At 40.1% G+C, this 22,961-nt stretch overlaps 1 pseudogene; it reads left to right on the forward strand.

Moving 5' to 3' along the window:
• The first annotated feature begins 289 nt into the window (after window positions 1–289).
• LOC123084406 (putative disease resistance RPP13-like protein 3) overlaps window positions 290–22,961 on the forward strand; it is a 40,633-nt pseudogene continuing 17,961 nt past the window's right edge.

A 22,961-nucleotide genomic window follows, 5' to 3' on the forward strand; every position in this document is an offset into this window, starting at 1 on the left:
GAATGGTGGCAGACCGTGTGAACCAAGGACACTGAAGCAAAGTTGAAAGCTAGCTAGTCTGAGCTGAGCCTGAGACACGGGTTCAGATCATTATTGCCACTCTCTGTAAGGTCACGAGTAATACAGTAGTAAGATTCCCAGTACGCTCTATGCTGATTTTTTGCCCTACATCACTTAATTTGATTTCCAAAGAACAATATGTACTTTGCAGGAGGAATAGAACTTGTAAAAGCAACGGCTACCATTTGAGTTTGCAAGTAGAAAAGGAGAAAAGAGAGGGGAAACAAAACATAGCAACTGGATGGAAAGGCAGAGGCCACGCGTGAGTGGCACTGACTACTGATGTCTGTCCTTGCTGTGACGGCGGCCTTGCTGTGAGCTGTCTCCACCAGTTGATTTCGCCTGCCGGCCCGCCGGAGATCATGGCGAAGACGGTGGTGAACATGGCGAGGTTCATGCTTGAGGGCGCCATCAAATTGGCGGCTTCGGCCGCCGCCGCCGAGATGAGCCTCCTTATCGGCGTCCGCAGGGACATTCGGTATGTAAGAAACACCCACGCACTCACTTGTTTCCGCTTGACTATACTCTGCTCCTGTTTTCTTAGATCCATTCACCGGATAGGAATTTATAGTTCCTACGGTTCTCATTCCCCGTTGGTTTCTCTGTGTGGTTCGCTAGTATTCTGGTAGAAATTTCTTCGTTATTCTTGTTAATGGTAATGAAAAAAATATGCATCCATCAGCATAGATAAGTTGTGACTTGTGAGGCAACAAAAATGAAATTCAAAAATCACCCAAGAAATAGTTTATGTGACCAGAGAAATAATCGAATCTTTGTGCATCCATTCTTGGGGGTTCTTGTCTGTGATGTGTACTCTGGCCTCTAGATCTTGCCCTTAGTTTACTGATGTAATAAACAAGAAAGATGACAAACTTTTATGTGATCTGCACTGCTGCATGTGTTCCAACAAACTGCGAGTTATTTACCCTAAACCACCACATTATGGGTTAGGGTGACAGATCGGTACCACATTATGGGCAGTTCATAAAAAACCACCAACAATGGGGCTAATCTGTAACGCGGAGCACTGATTCTTCGTTTTAGCCCAGAAAACTGCGAATCCAACAGTTGGGTCCCACCTGTCGGGCTGACGTGGCGCGTGCTGACGGACGCCGTTAGACGGCGAGAGACGGCCGTTTTGGCGCGCCTGTGTACTAGGTCAAGCCGTTCCCTTCCCCCGCTCGATTCAGTCCACTCCCTCGATTCAGTCCTTCCCCGCTCCGCTCCAATGGCGACCAGCTCCGGCGGCGACGGCGCACACGGAGTCGATAGAAGCGGAGACGGTGCACTCAGCGGCGAGGGCGGTGGTACTACGTTAGGGCAGAAGCTGCTGCGCTCGCAATGTGGATTCATCGCCCTCCACACCGATGGCGGCTGCGACGGCGACCTAGATCCAGAGTCGGCCACGCCGGCGGGACTGTCGCCGGAGCCTGTTACCGAGGAAGCAGCTTCGCAGATTGGTCCCGCGGATGTGGTCCCGGTCGCTCCATCTTCAGCTAGGTAATGTGAAGGATCTGTTCTTTCAATCTTTCCTCCATACTGCAGGATCTAGAAGTGATTAGTCATTTAGAAGTGATTGTAGTGATTGGTCCCGCGGATTAGTCATTTAGAAGTGATTGTAGTCCTGAATATTTGTCGAATATCACATCTTTAGTTAGGGTTCAGTTATGTTAGTTACTATATGGTTCTGAATTTTCGGAGAAAATCACACTGTATTGTTCATTTATGTGATTGTTACACTACATTGTAATTTTGTAATTTTGATTTACAATGCATTGTAACCAGTCTGAGCTATATTAGGCCTGAAGATATTGTCTTGTTAATATTCACTGTATGTATATTTTAGACCAGAATTGCTTACACTGCATTGTCATGTTACTATAATTTAAAATAGTGCATTATAATGGTCAGATATAATGGTCAGTTATGTTAATACAATTGACTTGTTAATATTCATTTGTATATCTATTTTAGGCCTGAAGATTTATGGTCAATCTATTTGCAATCTATTTCCAGTTTCCTGGGAAGAAGTATGCTGTTGTTAAGATGTTTGAAAGAGAAATCACTTATGGTAGTTTGGTCAATGTAATGGTCAACAATGGATACTGTAAGGATGACAGTCTTTGCTACTTGAAAGAGGAAGATATAGGGCTGCAAGGTGTTTGTGTCATTAAAGGCAACATTGAAGCAGTTCACATGCTGAGACAATTTGAGAGCACACAGACATTGTCACTGATAGTTAAGAAGGGAAAGGTAGTTATTGAACCACCAATTGGAGAAGATCAAGATGCACAACAAGTAGATGCAGAGGCACCTGTTGGTTTTGCTGTTGCTGAATCAGGTGTGGTGCACAAATCAGTTCCTCCTAACTGTCAGTTACATCTTGGGACACAGGAAAGTGTAATTTTTTTGCCACTCAAATCAGTTCCTCCTAACTGTCAGTTACATCTTGGGACACAGCTTAACACCGAAGTAAGTGTCAATTATGCTGATTTTCAGTTTGATTCAGAGGAGGACAATGCAGTTAGTGAGGAGGAAATTCCTGTAGGCATGGACACAGATGAGGAGGACAATGCAGTTAGTGAGGAAGGTTCAAGCAGTGATGAAGATTTTGTAGTTGATGTTGACCACTTAGATGCAGGAGAAGAAGAAGATGACTCAGATTCAGTGCAGTATGTAGAAGAACAAATTGCAAATAGGAGGAAAGAGGAACCTGAGCTAGATGAAACTATTTCTGAAATAAAGAGGAAGAGAGCTGAATACATGTCAAGTACACACTGTGAGGGGGACACAGATCCTGAAGATATATATGACATGGACCAGCAAGAAGATGATGAGGAGGCCCAAGAGATCCCAGTTCCTGAGCCTGTTAAGAAGAAGGCAAAGAGGCTAGGTCCTACAAGTAGGTCCCACTCTAGTGCTGGTCCAACCATTAATCCTGATTTGTTTCCATCTTCAGAAGAGGAAGATACAGGCTTTGAAGCAGATGATGATGGCAATGAACCTATGTCCTTTGTTATCAGCTCTGGTAGAAGGAGCAGGGCTAAGAAAAGACCACCTAGGGTCTGGTATGATGAGGACAGGATGCATCCAGAACAGCAATTCCAGCTAAAGCTCTGTTTCAAAGATGTTTACCAATTCAGAGAGGCCCTTGTCAATTTGCATGTGAAACAACTTAGAAGATATAAATATCACAGAAACTGCAGTGATAGGATAATAGTTTGTTGTGAGGGAGATGGTTGTCAGTTCTACATGGTAGCAGCACAGATAAGAAACGAGCCCACTTTCTGCATTAAGAGGATGAGGTTGGAGCACATATGTCTCACCCAGTCTGAGAAAACTAGGATTAGTTCAAGGTGGCTTGGCAACAAAATGCTTGAAACTATAAGATCAGATCCCAACACTACTGTACCTGCTATTGTTGACAAGGCAAAGAGGCAATTTGGGATTGAGATTCCTAGGATGATGGCATGGAGGGCTAAGAAGAAAGCAAAAGAGATTGTGCTTGGTGATCACAAGAAGCAATATAAGAGGCTGAGAGACTATTTGGAGACTTGAAGCTTACAAATCCTGGATCTAGGTGCATTGTCACTACTGTTAGTGGCAAAACCAGAGAAAATCCTACTGTTGGACCAATGTTCCATGGTCTATTTTTTAGTTTGAATGCATGTTGTGAGGGCTTCTTGAATGGATGTAGGCCATTCATAGGTCTAGATGGCTGCTTCATCAAATTGACAAGTGGTGCACAGATACTAGCAACTACTGGAATGGATGCAAACAACATGTACCCCATTGCCTTTGGAGTGGTTGGAGTTGAAGATACAGTTAACTGGTCCTGGTTCTTGACACAACTCAAGTATGCTCTAGGAGGAAGTGAAGAGGGCAAGTTTGGAAAGTACACATTCATGTCTGATAGACAGAAGGTTAGTTCATTTAGTTAATTTGCTTGTTTATTTAGTTGTTCATTTAGTTCATTTACTTGTTCATTTACATGTTCATTTAGTTGTTCATTTAGTATCAAAGAACATGACTAGTTGGTAGGTGTCGAGTCGTAACGCTTGTTGTCGACACTTAGGTATAGATAGCCTAGGGTGACCCATGTGGTATCAAAGAACATATCCATCATCAAAGTTATGCCATCATGACTAGTTGGTAGGTGTCGAGTCGTAACGCTTGTTGTAGACACTTAGGTATATATAGCCTAGGGTGACCCATGTGGTATCAAAGAACATATCCATCATGAAAGTTATGCCATCATGACTAGTTGGTAGGTGTCGAGTCGTAACGCTTGTTGTCGACACTTAGGTATAGATAGCCTAGGGTGACCCATGTGGTATCAAAGAACATATCCATCATCAAAGTTATGCCATCATGACTAGTTGGTAGGTGTCGAGTCGTAACGTTTGTTGTCGACACTTAGGTATAGATAGCCTAGGGTGACCAATCAAGACTAGTTGATCATCAAAGTGAACCCATCATGTTTAGTGATTTAAAATCATATAAAATCATATAGAATCATATAAAATTGTACAAAATCATACAAAATCATAAGAACTCATATAAAATCATATAAAATCATTCTTAATCATATAAAATCATATAAAATCATATAAAATCATTTAAAATCATTTTTAATCATTTCAAGTCATTTAACATTATTTCAATTCATTTTCATGCAGGGTCTACTCAATGAAGTGACAGCAATATTCCCAAACTGCCATCATAGGTACTGTTTGAGGCACATCTATGCAAACTTCCAGAGAGCGGGATTTGGAGGAGAGGATTTGAAGAGATGCATGGATGCAGCTACCTATGCTTACACTGAGCATGACTTCAATTTGGCCATGGAAAGCATGAAGGCTGAGTGCACTGCTGCTTGGGAGTGGATGTCAAGAATTCCTGCTAAAGCTTGGTCTAGGCATGCAATGGAGGACACTAATTGCAAAACTGATTTGGTGGTGAATAACTTGAGTGAAGTTTTTAATAAGTACATTCTAGACGTAAGGAACAAGCCCATTGTCACAATGATCAATGGGATCAAGGACAAGTTCCTAGTGAGGTTCCACCTGAAAAGAGTGGGTGGAAAATGTGCTAGATGGGAGATTGCACCAACCTATGCAGAGAAGTTGGAGATGAACAAGAAGTATGCAAGGGATTGCAAAGATCTAATAGCTGGCCAAGGAATTTTTCAAGTCACTAGTGGAGACAAGATGTTGACACAAACCTACAAATATGTGGGTGCAAGAAATGGGACATCACTGGTGTTCCTTGCAGCCATGCTTGTTCTGCCATCTATAGGTCTAAACAGCTGCCAGAGGATCATATCAATGTGTTCTTCAAGAAATCTATGTACTTGGAGGCATATAAGCCAGTAATTTACCCTGTTCCTGGTCCAGATAGCTGGGTGAAAACTCCAACACCTGACATTGAGCCACCACAGTTCAAAGATGACAAGAAGGGGCCAGCAGAAGAGAAAAGGAAAAAAGGGAAGTTTGAGCCACCTCAAGCAAAACAGACTTCTAGGATGGCCACTATAACATGTGGGAACTGCAAGCTGCAAGGACACAAGTACACAAGTTGTCCTAAGCCATTAAGGCCTGATTTGCAAATCAGGAGGAACAAGCACATGGTATTTTCATTTTGAAATTACTTGAGTGTTCACTTGTAATGACTGATTATTATAAAGTTGTTTAATATTTTAATTACAGGAAAACAGGACTGTACCTGAATGGCACCATGGTGCAACTTCATCAGCTACTGGAAATGCTAGGCCAGCACCATCATCATCTACTACAAACTCCTCTCCTGCTGCTACAAGAGGTGCAAAGACTAGTGCTGGAAGGGGTGCTACGGGAAGGGGAGTAGCCTCAGCTCCTACTGCTGGAAGGGGAGCAGCCTCATCTACTACTGCTGGAAGGGGTGCTACTTCGTCTACTGATGCTGGAAGAGGAGCAAGGTCTGCTTCTACTCCTAGAAGGGGTGCTACTTCATCTGCTGCTGCTGGAAGGGGAGCAAGATCTTCCACTCCTGCTGGTGGGGGGGGGGGGCAAAAATGTTCAAGCCTCCAAGAAGTTCTGCAGAAGCTTCTACTAGCCAGCCTACAGGCAGTAGGCCAAAGAGGACAAAGTACATGAGCAAGAGGATGGAGGGGTACTTCTATGCCAGTGGGAACTACTAAATGCTCAAATTTGAATTCTTTATGCAAGTGCATGTGTGCTAAATCAGGCATTACATCACTTTAATTATGACATTATGAACCTATGTATGACGTTATGGCACTATGGCACTATGGCACTCAGAACCTATGTTTGTTAAACCTATGTATGCCATTATGAACCTATGTATGGCACTGTGAAGGTATCTGTGTTTATCTCCTACTGTTAAAATTCTCTGCAAATATATGTTCTGTGCAAATATATGGCACTGTGCAAATATATGGCACTTTGAAGTAATTTCTCTACAAATATATGTTCTGTGCAATATATGTTGTGTGCAAAATATTTTCTGTGCAAAGTAAATGTTCTCTTTAGAATATATTTTCTGTGATGTGTGCAAAATATTTTCTCTGTGTGCTAAATATTTTCTGTGCAAAACAGATCATGTCAAAACAACCACAAAGATTATAGTTGTCTTTAGAATATATTTTCTGTGCAAAGTAAATGGTAACAGATCACTTTAGAATATATGTTCTCTACAAATATTATGGCAAAACAACCACAAATGTTTCAGTTGATACAAACAAAATACATTAATAAGTAGGGCATTGATCCAAAGATGCAATGATAATAAGTTGGACATTAGATCTTGGGAGTAAACAACACAAGTCTTCAGAGTACACAAGACAAGTCTTGGACATAAAGATACATAAAGCATTACAGCTTATTAAGTGCATTAGAGCACATTCAGATCAACTGCAGTGCTACCCTAAACCACACCACAATACATAGTTTAAAATCATCACATTTCTCCTTGAACTTCTTGATCTTGTCCTTGTACCCATGTTTCTGTTTGAGCAGATCTGCAATGATGCACTCCAGTTTTTTATTCTCTTGTTTCAGTTGGTCCCTCTCTGTCACAACTTGGTCTCTCTCTACCACTAGATGGTCCCTCTCTTTCTCTGTCTTTGCCCTAAGTACCTGATGAAGATTGGTACAACCATGGCCTGCCAGCTTCTTCTTCTCCATCTCCTCTTTGAGATCACTTAGAGCCAACCTAACATTGCCCAACTCTATGATAGCATCCTCCTTGTCAGCAACCATTTTAGCAAAGTCTAGTTTGAAAAACCTAAGATCTTCCTCCATCTTCCTCTTTTCTCCAACTAGTTTGAAATTTCTTTCAGCAAGCTCAACATTTTCTGTGTGCCTGTCCTTGATATCTTTGTCATACATGCTCCACAATTCAGTGAGGGAGAACTGCCACTAACCACTCTGGATCTATTCACTCCAGATAGTTGCACTTTAGTTTTGCCTACAATTAAATAAATATGTTCTCAATAAGAAATATGTTCTGAATTGTAGTTCAGTGATATTCACTGAATTATAGTTTAGTTCTATCCACTGACTTATAGTCTATGCATCAAATATTACATCATTAATTAATAGATATATTGTGAAAATTGTATGCACAAATTCTGTAAACAATTATAACAGCATATATAACTTTTTTCATCTATAAGATTGTATGCATAGATTATGGGCAGAAACAATTAAGACAGCATATGGGCAACAACTATTACATCAACTTGGCAGAAACACTCATATGGGCACAAACACTCATAAGATTGTATGCACAAATTCGGGGCAAAAACATTTATATGCATAGATTATGGGCAACAACTATTACATCAACTGAAGCAACAGAAAATCTTTGATACACAAAATTGGATTACTGACAAATTAATGGACCCGAAACTAACTAAGCTAATCTACTTACAGTAGTGACCATCATACCTTCTCCTCAGCACACACAAGAAAACATCTGCCTGTGTCCACAGATTCAAATGCAACACGCCTGATGCAAGGTTGTTGATGCAGACAACGAGACGACAGATCGTGAGCAATGCCACTCAATTCATAGCAAGAGATAGTTCTAGGAAGCTAACCAGCACACAAATTGCACAAATCAGCGAGCTGGGTGAAAATCCCCAAATGATGAACCCCAACCCTAGCGGGATGAACCCTAAGAGCATGTGGGGGAGGCGAGAGGCGAACACACATACCTGGCTAGTTACTTATTCGCCGTCCGAATAAGAGCTCGAGGACTCGTCGCTCCAAGAAACCATGGCGGAGCGGCGAAAGGCGGCGAGTCGACACTGCCCGCGCTGGCGGTTGTCGGGGTCGAGAGAGAGGAGAGCGACAGAGTGATGAACTGGTGGTCCGGTTTGAACACCGACCGGCGCGGGCCACTTAAACAGGCGCGCCGAAACGGCCGTCTCTCGCCGTCTAACGGCGTCCGTCAGCACGCACCACGTCAGCTCGACAAGCGGGACCCACCTGTCAGATTCGATGTTTTCCGAGCTAAAACACAGCGTCAGTGCTCCACGTTACAAATTAGCCCCATTGTTGGTGGTTTTGTGTGCCCTGCCCATAATGTGGTATCGATCTGTTACCCTAGCCCATAATGTGGTGGTTTTGGGCAAATAACTCACAAACTGTTGAATGGCACCAAGATTTGTCTAATGAATGTAAGTTATTTTGCAGGTTCATAAAAGACAAGCTCAAGACGATGCAAGCATTCCTAGTGGCTGCTGAGAAAACAAAGAACAAAAACATGCTACTCCACGTGTGGGCAGAGCAAGAGACCTCGCCTATGGTATTGAGGATTGCCTTGATGAGTTTATGGTGCATGTGGGAAGCCAGAGCCGGGCTCGACGGCTGCTTAAGATGAAACACCGCCATCGGATTGCCAGCCAAATCCGTGATCTCAAAGCAAGAGTTGAAGAAGTGAGCAACAGGAATACACGCTATAACTTAATCACCGCTGATGCATCCAGCAGCATTGATGAAGTGAATTCCTACACGGAAGATATTCGCAGCCACTCAGCAACATTGATGCGGCAGAGCTTGTGGGCTTTGCTAAGGCTAAACAAGAGGTTATTGAGATGGTTGATGTCAACTCCAGAAATGGTCTTTGCAAGGTGATATGTGTCATTGGCATGGGCGGTTTGGGCAAGACTATCATAGCAAGGAAGGCATATGAAATCAAGGAAGATATTGTGAATAAATCTGCTTGTTGCGCTTGGGTCACCGTCTCACAGAAGTTTTCCAAGATAGAGATGCTCAAGGACATGATTAGGCAGCTATTGGGTGATAATTCGTTGAACGAATTCTTGAAAGAATTTGAAGGGAAGGCTATGAATGTAGAATCTCTCACCGGATACCTTAGCGAAGGGCTTAAGGAGAAGAGATACTTTGTTGTTCTTGATGACTTGTGGGACATAGATGCTTTGAATTGGATCACATATTTTGCACTTCCTATTAATAAAGGTAGCAGAATAATAGTAACAACACGCGATGTTGGCTTGGCTCAGTAGTGCACTTCTGAATCACTCATCTATCGCCTTAAGCATCTGCAAACAGATGATGCCACAAATTTGCTACTAAGAAAGAGTAGGAAAACACATGAAGACTTGAAAAATGGCAAGGAAGTGATGACTGTGGTCAACAAAATGGTAAAGAAGTGTGGTGGCCTACCACTGGCTATACTCACTATCGGAGGCATGCTTGCAAACAAAAAGGTAAAAGAGTGGGAATATATAAACACTATTCTGATCACGGGATCAGAATAATATTCTGATCACAACCTGACCTGCCCCGCTAGTAGTACGTTGAACTTCCCTGTGTACTAGGTTGAACTTCCGCCAACATTGCCCAAATGGGGCTTGCGATATACCGTTGGAAAGCTATGGACACCAATATCATGACCCAACTTAAACTTTTGGCAAAATATAAGCGGTTTAAGAGCAATTTTAAAAGACGCTTTTTTCTTCACATATAAAACGTGAATCGTATTTTCAATCGCATTTCTAAACCATTTATCGGAATGAGGCATATAATATGGCGTTGGAAAGCTACTGCAAAATCGCTCCTTCCACATGTTGAAAATTTTCTCTAATTCCCTATGGTTAAAGAGTAATTTGAAAAAAATGTTAAATTTCGTCAACCGAACAGCTGAGTTCGTATTTTCGATGTCATTTCTAAACGGCTAAACCAATTGAGGCATATGATATGGCGTTGGAAAGCTTATGAAAATGCGCTACTTTTTCATCTGAAAAGTGTTTTTCTAATTTTGAATGGTTTAAGACTAATTCAGGAAGTGGTCCAAGTCCTACCGAGTTCGTATTTTTAAGCTAATTTTTTAAACGTGCGTCCGAATGCAGCAAACGATATGGCGTTGGAAAGCTTGAACAAATGCGAAACTTTATGGTATGTATCGTTTCTCCCAATTCTTTACGGTTTCACTACAAGAAATATGTCAACTTCTGACCACCACTATTGGTCACTGAAAAGTCATGGTTTTTCATTTGCGACATTTTTGTGACCAAAAACAAAAGGTCAAAAGTTGGCGGTCGTAAACTGACTATAGTGACCTTTCTTCTGGAATGGTCGTGGACGTTTATGACCAAAATATGTCCACTGTGGCGTTTTGGTCACTAGCAACGTCCCCAGGCCACGTAGGCATCCAGCGTGCAAGCTGATGTGGCACTAGATTCAGCCCGGTACAATTCGATTTTCTACATGGGCCTAGCACAACAATTCGGCCTATTTGTGTTTTTTTCTCATATTAATTTTGGCTAGGTAGATGGGCCAAGCCCAACAATTAAGCCTTCTCATTTTGGGGCCGTGGCCTTTTCTGCTAGAAAGTTTTAGTTTTTTTGTAATATAAAAAAGGTCCACTAGTCAAATGGGTCCCAGATGTCAGGTTCAGGTACGTGTGTCCCAGCTAGCAAGTTCTTATTCTTCATATTCCAATTTAACAGTAAATAAATAACTAGTATTTAAATTGGCACAAACAAAACACACACATAATACTCCAAATATTATCAGCCAGATTCAGTACAGAGCTCCTATTGTACAAATAAAATATACTTTACAAGCTCTACACATAATAAGCTCTAACATATACAAGCTCTACACATGATACATTTACAAGCTCTATACATATACAAGCTCTACAAGCTCTACAAGCTCTACAAGCTGCCCTGGTGTTAACCCTGGTGCTCTTCAATCTTCTTCAACATGGAGCTCCTTCGGTAGCGAGCACAAACTGGGCACCTGCATCATCAGAGGAAGGCAATTTTAGATCATAAAAACGAATGTTCCAAGCACAGTTTAGAGAAAAGAACCAAGTAAACTTGCCCTCAATCATACAAACAAAGTTTAGAGAAAACCAAACATGAACAAGCACTTATTATGCAGTTTTTAAAGTTTTTAATACATTTATTTTCTATTAGAAAAACTGAATATGCTACTTCCTGATTCATGGCTGCATAGTCCAGCTAGCTACACCAGTTTGCTCTCATGCAAAAATTAGAAAGAAAAAAAGAACAACAAATAAATCAACACTGATTTCTCTAACACATACAGTAACTTGCTGATATAACTTGTATATTTGTCGACGGAAAACGGCATGCAAAATCATGTTTCAGTCTAGATCAATCTATCATGAGAAAACATGTATAACTCCCATTAGAATTTTTTAATGCAGTTGCGAATTATCCTGAAAACTTTTGCACTTAATGATGGTTAGATCCATCTTACAGAATAGTCAGCTTCCAATATAAGTTAGGTACAGAACAGAATGTATAAGCACGAAGTAAGATAGGCCATGCATCAAACACAGAAATACTTTTGAGCCGTTCACTGTCATGTACTACTACCTAAATGGCTAACTCAGCAGCTGTGACTGATGGTACACTGCACCAAATTCCATAATGAATTCCATAACGAGTAGCATCAGCAGCAGCAGTGCAAGAGTAGCAGCAGCAGTGAGTAGCTGCGGCATCTGGCGAGCAGCAGCAGTATGGGGCAGCAGGCAGTAGGAAATAGCAGGAGCAGCGGCAACAGTAGGCGAGCGAGGGGGCTACATGCATAGACACATACATACATACAGGAAGCAAAAGAAGAAGAAACAGAGCAGGGACCTGGTCGATCATGGGCATGAGTACTGACTATACTATAGAAGCAACAGAAGCACATATATATATATATATCCTATTTCTTCCACAAAGTGTTACTTTCCCCGGGTAATTAATCTGGCACAACTAACAGCCCTTTCTCAGAACTGAATATGCATAAACACCCACAACCATAAATAAACTTACCATACAGAGCATCGCCTTTCTCAGAGTGGTCGAACTCTGTCAATGTGGTCATGATAGACTGGAGCCTCACCCGCCCTCCACGTCTGTTCTGATGGACACACACAAGAATACACCAAGCATCATCCATCAGTTTCTAGCTAGCACGCACAGGACAATGGTATTAATAATTCAAAGGTCAAGGGAATCATTGATACCTGGTACTCCATAAGCATCTCCGCATGTTCCCTCTCCTTGTCGCTTGATTCCTTAAAGAACCTAGAGAAAAGAAACAGTCGGATATCAGAATTCAGAACCAAGTTTGATCAGAATATTGTATTGGTAGCTTTGGTAATGGAAGACAGCTACAACACTGTGCTTAATTGGCAAAGCCCTTAAGGACAACATTGTCCCGGTTGAAGTAGGCGTAGAGGGAGTGGTACGCGTACGAGGCATTGTACTCCACACTGCAATGTCGACATACTGTATTAGTTTTCCTCTAATCAGGACCAGATGCAGGCACTATCTAGCGAGCTAAGAATGGTTAAGTAACTCAAACCAAAACCATCAGTCCTTTGTACAAATTTACAGTAACTTGGTGGTTAAGATCATCAAGTGGGATAAACCCATTAAGAGTCGCAAATATTTTGATAACATCACATGCTCTGTTTGGCACGCAGAAAAGTAATCAGTTGAAGCAGAGGCGATGTTTGGCATCACTGCATTTTACAGTTCCAAAACAGACAGACAGAGTCAGGAATCGGCAGCAAAGCAAGTATACGTATATAGGAATCTCTACTTAGAACCTAGAGTAAGAAGCACGGCTAGAAGAGCCCAAGAATTAATTAATCATGTGTTATTCTTTAATTGGAATGTATGTGCATCATCAACAGAGAGGTGTGAGCTCTGGACTTAATTGGTTGTGAGAATGGACTGGACTGGTATGTTTCAGTCAAGTGATGCAGGATTATCATCATGAGAAAACAACATATACTATTGTTGAGCGGACGGAATAGCATATGATTCATCAAAACTCAAAAGGTATAATTTTGACTGTATGTATAATACAACCAGAAATCTCAAGCAAGAGGTGTGAGAACCTTACCAGCCATGAATGAAGCCTCATTGTTGAGGAGGTTGGGTCACAAGCCGCTGCAGGAGGCTAATCTTCTCCGAGACCTCCGCTCGTGTAGGTGCCGTCGAACATGATGGTCATGGTGTACTTGTGAAGGGCACGCAGAAAATGAATCAGTCCAGTCCAAGCAGAGGCGTGCGATGCAACCGAGGCAGGGATTCCCAAAATGAAAAAATTTAGAGAGAGAGGAAATTCTCAGACCTCACCTCGAGCGCGTGGTGGATTTCGTTGTTGGTGTCGTCGGCCCTCCGATCCATCCATCTCCACGAAGAAGGGCTGGACCTTGGCGTCGTTGTACGTCCCGAGCAGAGTAGGGGAGCCATCTCCATCCATCTTCATGGCACCGTGGCGTGGTGGACAGGGAGAGAAGGTGAGGTGTTGGATCTGGGTCCTTGGCACCGCTGGTGATGGATGTTGGGTGGTCGTCGGTGACCATGGCTAGGGTTTCCAGCGCGAGGAGTGAGGGTGGATCTAACCGCTGCGGGAGTGGATCTGCGGGCATGGAGAGAATGTCACATCCACGGCACGTCCCGCAGCCACGGCGCGGCCTAGCAGGTCCCCGCGCGGAGGCGCTGCAGCAGCGGATCCCCGCCATCGCCGGCTGGCCAGACACCGCGACGGGACTCACCATGGCTTCGTCGGGGCCGGATCTGGAGCGCATGTAGGGCGGGGAGGAGGGGAGCAGTTACGTGAGGGGAACGAGCCGTTGGGGCCAGATCAATGGTGGTGGGTGGGGGTGGCGGCGGTGGGAATCGCGGGAGCGGGCTCGCTCTCTCTCGATCTGGACTGGATCGGGATTGGTTCGGTGGGTGGGATCGGGAGGGGAGGGGAGAGGGGATCGCGCGCCGCGGAAGGAGGCCGGGGACGGGGAGGAAAGGAGGCCGGGGACGGGGAGGAGGTGGCGGCGGCGATGAGACGAGGACGAGGGAGGAGGAGTACGATGGGAGGAGACAGGCGGCGGCGGGGGAAAAGGGAGCGGGAGCGGCAGCGGCGATGGGGATAAGTGAGCTAGGGTTTTCGAGGGTGGATGAGGATGAGAGGGAGGGGGAGAGTGACGAGGGGGGAGTGTGGGCTGCCGTTAGATCCGGGCGCTTCCGACGGTGCTAATCCATGATCCGCATGAGATGGTTTTGGACCAATCAAAACGCAGTACCCTTTGATGATTTTAAGACCATTTAAACTGGTCATAATCGATTGAAAATAAGATGTTAAAACATGTCTGCTATTTGACGGCCTAGAAAATTTATAAAAACAAATAGAAATAAAAAAACTTTGCATTGGGTCACCAAGTGTGACCTACTTTTCAGTAAGAATAACAAACTTTGAATAATGCAAATATCATAAAAAAGTGTTCTCACAAATAAGTTTTCTGTAAGAGAATTATTTTTCGAGTGTCCAAACTGATTTTTTTTTGTGAAGGACCTACCATATATTTGTTACAAAATTGTACCAAATCATTTTTATAAAATACTAGGCCATATTTGATTCACAATTGACCAAATGGTTGGGTGTCAAAAGTTTTGATCCACCTCTGGTGAAAAAGACAAATTCCCGCCGATTCAGCTGGAAGCAGGTCAAATTTGAACTGCAGCTGCCTCATAGCTTGCTATTTATTTTTTCCAAAAATCATTTCTAGGTACATAAGTATCTATTTAATCAGAGAAACACCAAAAAAATTCCAAGATTCGACCACTAGCTAGGAACGGTCAAGCCCGCCGTTTTGACCGCATTTCGAAACGGGCATTAAAAATGCAAAAAAATAAAAAAATTGGAAAACCTTCGCATTGTGTCATTATATGTGACCAAGTTTCCAGGAAAAATAATAAACTTGTAATATGGAAATTATTTTAAAAAAGTGTTCTCAGAAATGAGCTATCACGCGTGAAGATTCAGGGTTTTCAAGCCAAATGATCAATCTTATGGCCATGTTCATGGCATAGTTTGTTAAAATGATCTCATATTGTGCACAAGGGTGTATCTTGGAATTCCAAACAATATTGCTTAAGGGAGTTTTAATTTTCTTTGCACGGAAAATTCATTTTCCATTTTCCGAGTGCCCGAAATGAGTTTTTTTGTGAAGGACCTACCATATATTTCTTACAAAATTGGATCAAATCATTTTTATAAAATACTAGGCCATATTTGATTCTCAATTGAGCAAATGGTTGGGTGTCAAAAGTTTTGATCCACCTCGGGTGAAAAAGACAAATTACTGCCGATTCAGCTAGAAGCGGGTCAAATTTGAACTACAGCTGCCTCATAGCTTACTCTTTATTTTTTCCAAAAATGATTTCTAGGTACATAAGTGTATATTTAATCATAGAAACACCAAAAAAATTCCAAGATTCGACCACTAGCTAGGAACGGTCAAGCCCGCCGTTTTGACCGCATTTCGAAACGGGCATTAAAAATTCAAACAAAATCAAAAAATTGGAAAACCTTCGCATTGTGTCATTATATGTGACCAAGTTTCTAGGAAAAATAATAAACTTGTAATACGGCAATTATTTTAAAAAAGTGTTCTCAGAAATGAGCTATCACGCGTGAAGATTCATGACTTTCAAGCCAAATGATCAATCTTATGGCCACGTTCATGGCATAGTTTGTTCAAATGAACTCATATTGTGCACAAGGGTGCATCTTGGAATTCCAAACAATGTTGCCTAAGGGAGTTTTCTTTTTCTTTGCACGGAAAATTCATTTTCCATTTTCCGGGTGCCCGAAATGAGTTTTTTTTTGTGAAGGACCTACCATATATTTGTTGCAAAATTGGACCAAATCATTTTTATAAAATACTAGGCCATATTTTATTCACAATAGACAAAATTGTTGGGTGTCAAGAGTTTTGATCCACGTCTGGTGAAAAAGACAAATTCCAGTCGATTCCGCTGGAAGCGGGTCAAATTTGAACTGCAGCTGCCTCATAGCTTGCTCTTTATTTTTTGCAAAAATCATTTCTAGGTACATAAGTATATATTTAATCAGAGAAACACCAAAAAAATTCCAATATTCACCACTAGCTAGGAACGGTCAAGCCTGCCGTTTTGACCGCATTTTGAAACGGGCATAAAAAATTCAAAAAAAATCAAAAAATTGAAAAACCTTCGCATTGTGTCATTATATGTGACCAAGTTTCCAGGAAAAATAATAAACTTGTAATACGGAAATTATTTTAAAAAAGTGTTCTCAGAAATGAGCTATCACGCGTGAAGATTCAGGGTTTTCAAGCCAAATGATCAATCTTATGGCCATGTTCATGGCATAGTTTGTTAAAATGATCTCATATTGTGCACAAGGGTGTATCATGGAATTCCGAACAATATTGCTTAAGGGAGTTTTAATTTTCTTTGCACGGAAAATTCATTTTCCATTTTCCGAGTGCCCGAAATGAGTTTTTTTTGTGAAGGACCTACCATATATTTCTTACAAAATTGGATCAAATCATTTTTATAAAATACTAGGCCATATTTGATTCTCAATTGAGCAAATGGTTGGGTGTCAAAAGTTTTGATCCACCTCTGGTGAAAAAGACAAATTACTGCCGATTCAGCTAGAAGCGGGTCAAATTTGAACTGCAGCTGCCTCATAGCTTGCTATTTATTTTTTCCAAAAATGATTTCTAGGTACATAAGTATATTTTTAATCAGAGTAACACCAAAACAATTCCAAGATTCAACCACTAGCTAGGAACGGTCAAGCCCGCCGTTTTGACTGCATTTCGAAACGAGCATTAAAAATTCAAAAAAAATAAAAAAATTGGAAAACCTTCGCATTGTGTCATTATATGTGACCAAGTTTCCAGGAAAAATAATAAACTTGTAATACGGAAATTATTTTAAAAAAGTGTTCTCGGAAATGAGTTATCACGCGTGAAGATTCATGACTTTCAAGCCAAATGATCAATCTTATGGCCACTCTCATGGCATAGTTTGTTCAAATGAACTCATATTGTGCACAAGGGTGCATCTTGGAATTCCAAACAATGTTGCCTAAGGGAGTTTTCTTTTTCTTTGCACGGAAAATTCATTTTCCATTTTCCGAGTGCCCGAAATGACTTTTTTTTGTGAAGGACCTACCATATATTTGTTACAAAATTGGATCAAATCATTTTTATAAAATACTAGGCCATATTTGATTCTCAATTAACCAAACGGTTGGGTGTCAAAAGTTTTGATCCACCTCTGGTGAAAAAGACAAATTACTGCCGATTCAGCTAGAAGCGGGTCAAATTTGAACTGCAACTGCCTCATAGCTTGCTCTTTATTTTTTCCAAAAATGATTTCTAGGTACATAAGTATATTTTTAATCAGAGTAACACCAAAAAAATTCCAAGATTCAACCACTAGCTAGGAACGGTCAAGCCCGCCGTTTTGACCGCATTTCGAAACGGGCAATAAAATTCAAAAAAAATCAAAAAATTGGAAAACCTTCGCATTGTGTCATTATATGTGACCAAGTTTCCAGGAAAAATAATAAACTTGTAATACGGAAATTATTTTAAAAAAGTGTTCTCAGAAATGAGCTATCACGCGTGAAGATTCATGACTTTCAAGCCAAATGATCAATCTTATGGCCACGTTCATGGCATAGTTTGTTCAAATGAACTCATATTGTGCACAAGGGTGCATCTTGGAATTCCAAACAATGTTGCCTAAGGGAGTTTTCATTTTCTTTGCACGGAAAATTCATTTTCCATTTTCCGAGTGCCCGAAATGAGTTTTTTTTGTGAAGGACCTACCATATATTTGTTGCAAAATTGGATCAAATCATTTTTATAAAATACTAGGCCATATTTGATTCTCAATTAACCAAATGGTTGGGTGTCAAAAGTTTTGATCCACCTCTGGTGAAAAAGACAAATTACTGCCGATTCAGCTAGAAGCGAGTCAAATTTGAACTGCAGCTGCCTCATAGCTTACTCTTTATTTTTTCCAAAAATGATTTCTAGGTACATAAGTGTATATTTAATCATAGAAACACCAAAAAAATTCCAATATTCACCACTAGCTAGAACGGTCAAGCCTGCCGTTTTGACCGCATTTTGAAACGGGCATAAAAAATTCAAAAAAAATCAAAAAATTGAAAAACCTTCGCATTGTGTCATTATATGTGACCAAGTTTCCAGGAAAAATAATAAACTTGTAATACGGAAATTATTTTAAAAAAGTGTTCTCAGAAATGAGCTATCACGCGTGAAGATTCAGGGTTTTCAAGCCAAATGATCAATCTTATGGCCATGTTCATGGCATAGTTTGTTAAAATGATCTCATATTGTGCACAAGGGTGTATCATGGAATTCCGAACAATATTGCTTAAGGGAGTTTTAATTTTCTTTGCACGGAAAATTCATTTTCCATTTTCCGAGTGCCCGAAATGAGTTTTTTTTGTGAAGGACCTACCATATATTTCTTACAAAATTGGATCAAATCATTTTTATAAAATACTAGGCCATATTTGATTCTCAATTGAGCAAATGGTTGGGTGTCAAAAGTTTTGATCCACCTCTGGTGAAAAAGACAAATTACTGCCGATTCAGCTAGAAGCGGGTCAAATTTGAACTGCAGCTGCCTCATAGCTTGCTATTTATTTTTTCCAAAAATGATTTCTAGGTACATAAGTATATTTTTAATCAGAGTAACACCAAAACAATTCCAAGATTCAACCACTAGCTAGGAACGGTCAAGCCCGCCGTTTTGACTGCATTTCGAAACGAGCATTAAAAATTCAAAAAAAATAAAAAAATTGGAAAACCTTCGCATTGTGTCATTATATGTGACCAAGTTTCCAGGAAAAATAATAAACTTGTAATACGGCAATTATTTTAAAAAAGTGTTCTCGGAAATGAGTTATCACGCGTGAAGATTCATGACTTTCAAGCCAAATGATCAATCTTATGGCCACTCTCATGGCATAGTTTGTTCAAATGAACTCATATTGTGCACAAGGGTGCATCTTGGAATTCCAAACAATGTTGCCTAAGGGAGTTTTCTTTTTCTTTGCACGGAAAATTCATTTTCCATTTTCCGAGTGCCCGAAATGAGTTTTTTTTGTGAAGGACCTACCATATATTTCTTACAAAATTGGATCAAATCATTTTTATAAAATACTAGGCCGTATTTGATTCTCAATTGAGCAAATGGTTGGGTGTCAAAAATTTTGATCCACCTCTGGTGAAAAAGACAAATTACTGCCGATTCAGTTAGAAGCGGGTCAAATTTGAACTGCAGCTGCCTCATAGCTTGCTCGTTATTTTTTCCAAAAATGATTTCTAGGTACATAAGTATATTTTTAATCAGAGAAACACCAAAAAAATTCCAAGATTCAACCACTAGCTAGGAACGGTCAAGCCTGCCGTTTTGACCGCATTTTGAAACGGGCATTAAAAATTCAAAAAAATCCAAAAAATTGGAAAACCTTCGCATTGTGTCATTATATGTGACCAAGTTTCCAGGAAAAATAATAAACTTGTAATACGGAAATTATTTTAAAAAAGTGTTCTCAGAAATGAGCTATCCCACGTGAAGATTCAGGGTTTTCAAGCCAAATGGTCAATCTTATGGCCATGTTCATGGCATAGTTTGTTCAAATGATCTCATATTGTGCAAAAGGGTGTATCTTGGAATTCCAAACAATTTTGCTTAAGGGAGTTTAAATTTTCTTTGCACGGAAAATTCATTTTCCATTTTTCGAGTGCCCGAAATGAGTTTTTTCTGTGAAGGACCTACCATATATTTGTTGCAAAATTGGAACAAATCATTTTTATAAAATACTAGGCCTTATTTGATTCTCAATTGACCAATTGGTTGGGTGTCAAAAGTTTTGATCCACCTCTGGTGAAAAAGACAAATTCCTGCCGATTCAGCTAGAAGCGGGTCAAATTTGAACTGCAGCTGCCTCATAGCTTGCTCTTTATTTTTTCCAAAAATGATTTCTAGGTACATAAGTATATTTTTAATCAGATTAACACCAAAAAAATTCCAAGATTCAACCACTAGCTAGGAACGGTCAAGCCCGCCGTTTTGTTCGAAATGGGCATTAAAAATTCAAAAAAAATCAAAAAATTGGAAAACCTTCGCATTGTGTCATTATATGTGACCAAGTTTCCAGGAAAAATAATAAACTTGTAATACGGAAATTATTTAAAAAAAGTGTTCTCAGAAATGAGCTATCACGCGTGAAGATTCATGACTTTCAAGCCAAATGATCAATCTTATGGCCACGTTCATGGCATAGTTTGTTCAAATGAACTCATATTGTGCACAAGGGTGCATCTTGGAATTCCAAACAATGTTGCCTAAGGGAGTTTTCATTTTCTTTGCACAGAAAATTCATTTTCCATTTTCCGAGTGCCCGAAATGAGTTTTTTTTGTGAAGGACCTACCATATATTTGTTGCAAAATTGGATCAAATCATTTTTATAAAACACTAGGCCATATTTGATTCTCAATTAACCAAATGGTTGGGTGTCAAAAGTTTTGATCCACCTCTGGTGAAAAAGACAAATTACTGCTGATTCAGCTAGAAGCGGGTCAAATTTGAACTGCAGCTGCCTCATAGCTTACTCTTTATTTTTTTCAAAAATGATTTCTAGGTACATAACTGTATATTTAATCAGAGAAACACCAAAAAAATTCCAAGATTCGACCACTAGCTAGGAACGGTCAAGCCCGCCGTTTTGACCGCATTTCGAAATGGGCATTAAAAATTCAAAAAAATCAAAAAATTGGAAAACCTTCGCATTGTGTCATTATATGTGACCAAGTTTCCAGGAAAAACAATAAACTTGTAATACGGCAATTATTTTAAAAAAGTTTTCTCAGAAATGAGCTATCACGCGTGAAGATTCATGACTTTCAAGCCAAATGATCAATCTTATGGCCACGTTCATAGCATAGTTTGTTCAAATGAACTCATATTGTGCACAAGGGTGCATCTTGGAATTCCAAACAATGTTGCCTAAGGGAGTTTTCTTTTTCTTTGCACGGAAAATTCATTTTCCACTTTCCGAGTGCCCGAAATGAGTTTTTTTTGTGAAGGACCTACCATATATTTGTTGCAAAATTGGACCAAATCATTTTTATAAAATACTAGGCCATATTTTATTCACAATAGACAAAATGGTTGGGTATCAAGAGTTTTGATCCACGTCTGGTGAAAAAGACAAATTCCCTTCGATTCCGTTGGAAGCGGGTCAAATTTGAACTGCAGCTGCCTCATAGATTGCTCTTTATTTTTTCCAAAAATCATTTCTAGGTACATAAGTATATATTTAATCAGAGAAACACCAAAAAAATTCCAATATTCACCACTAGCTAGGAACGGTCAAGCCTGCCGTTTTGAAGGCATTTTGAAACGGGCATAAAAAATTCAAAAAAAATCAAAAAATTGAAAAACCTTCGCATTGTGTCATTAGATGTGACCAAGTTTCCAGGAAAAATAATAAACTTGTAATACGGAAATTATTTTAAAAAAGTGTTCTCAGAAATGAGCTATCACGCGTGAAGATTCAGGGTTTTCAAGCCAAATGATCAATCTTATGGCCATGTTCATGGCATAGTTTGTTAAAATGATCTCATATTGTGCACAAGGGTGTATCTTGGAATTCCAAACAATATTGCTTAAGGGAGTTTTAATTTTCTTTGCACGGAAAATTCATTTTCCATTTTCCGAGTACCCGAAATGAGTTTTTTTTGTGAAGGACCTACCATATATTTCTTACAAAATTGGATCAAATCATTTTTATAAAATACTAGGCCATATTTGATTCTCAATTGAGCACATGGTTGGGTGTCAAAAGTTTTGATCCACCTCTGGTGAAAAAGACAAATTACTGCCGATTCAGCTAGAAGCGGGTCAAATTTGAACTGCAGCTGCCTCATAGCTTGCTATTTATTTTTTCCAAAAATGATTTCTAGGTACATAAGTATATTTTTAATCAGAGTAACACCAAAAAAATTCCAAGATTCAACCACTAGCTACGAACGGTCAAGCCCGCCGTTTTGTTCGAAATGGGCATTAAAAATTCAAAAAAATCAAAAAATTGGAAAACCTTCGCATTGTGTCATTATATGTGACAAAGTTTCCAGAAAAAATAATAAACTTGTAATACGGAAATTATTTAAAAAAAGTGTTCTCAGAAATGAGCTATCACGCGTGAAGATTCATGACTTTCAAGCCAAATGATCAATCTTATGGCCAAGTTCATGGCATAGTTTGTTCAAATGAACTCATATTGTGCACAAGGGTGCATCTTGGAATTCCAAACAATGTTGCCTAAGGGAGTTTTCATTTTCTTTGCACGGAAAATTCATTTTCCATTTTCCGAGTGCCCGAAATGAGTTTTTTTTGTGAAGGACCTACCATATATTTGTTGCAAAATTGGATCAAATCATTTTTGTAAAATACTAGGCCATATTTGATTCTCAATTAACCAAATGGTTGGGTGTCAAAAGTTTTGATCCACCTCTG

The sequence above is a fragment of the Triticum aestivum genome, chromosome 4A (genome assembly GCF_018294505.1).
Source record: "Triticum aestivum cultivar Chinese Spring chromosome 4A, IWGSC CS RefSeq v2.1, whole genome shotgun sequence".
In the NCBI taxonomy this organism is placed as follows: Eukaryota; Viridiplantae; Streptophyta; class Magnoliopsida; order Poales; family Poaceae; genus Triticum; species Triticum aestivum.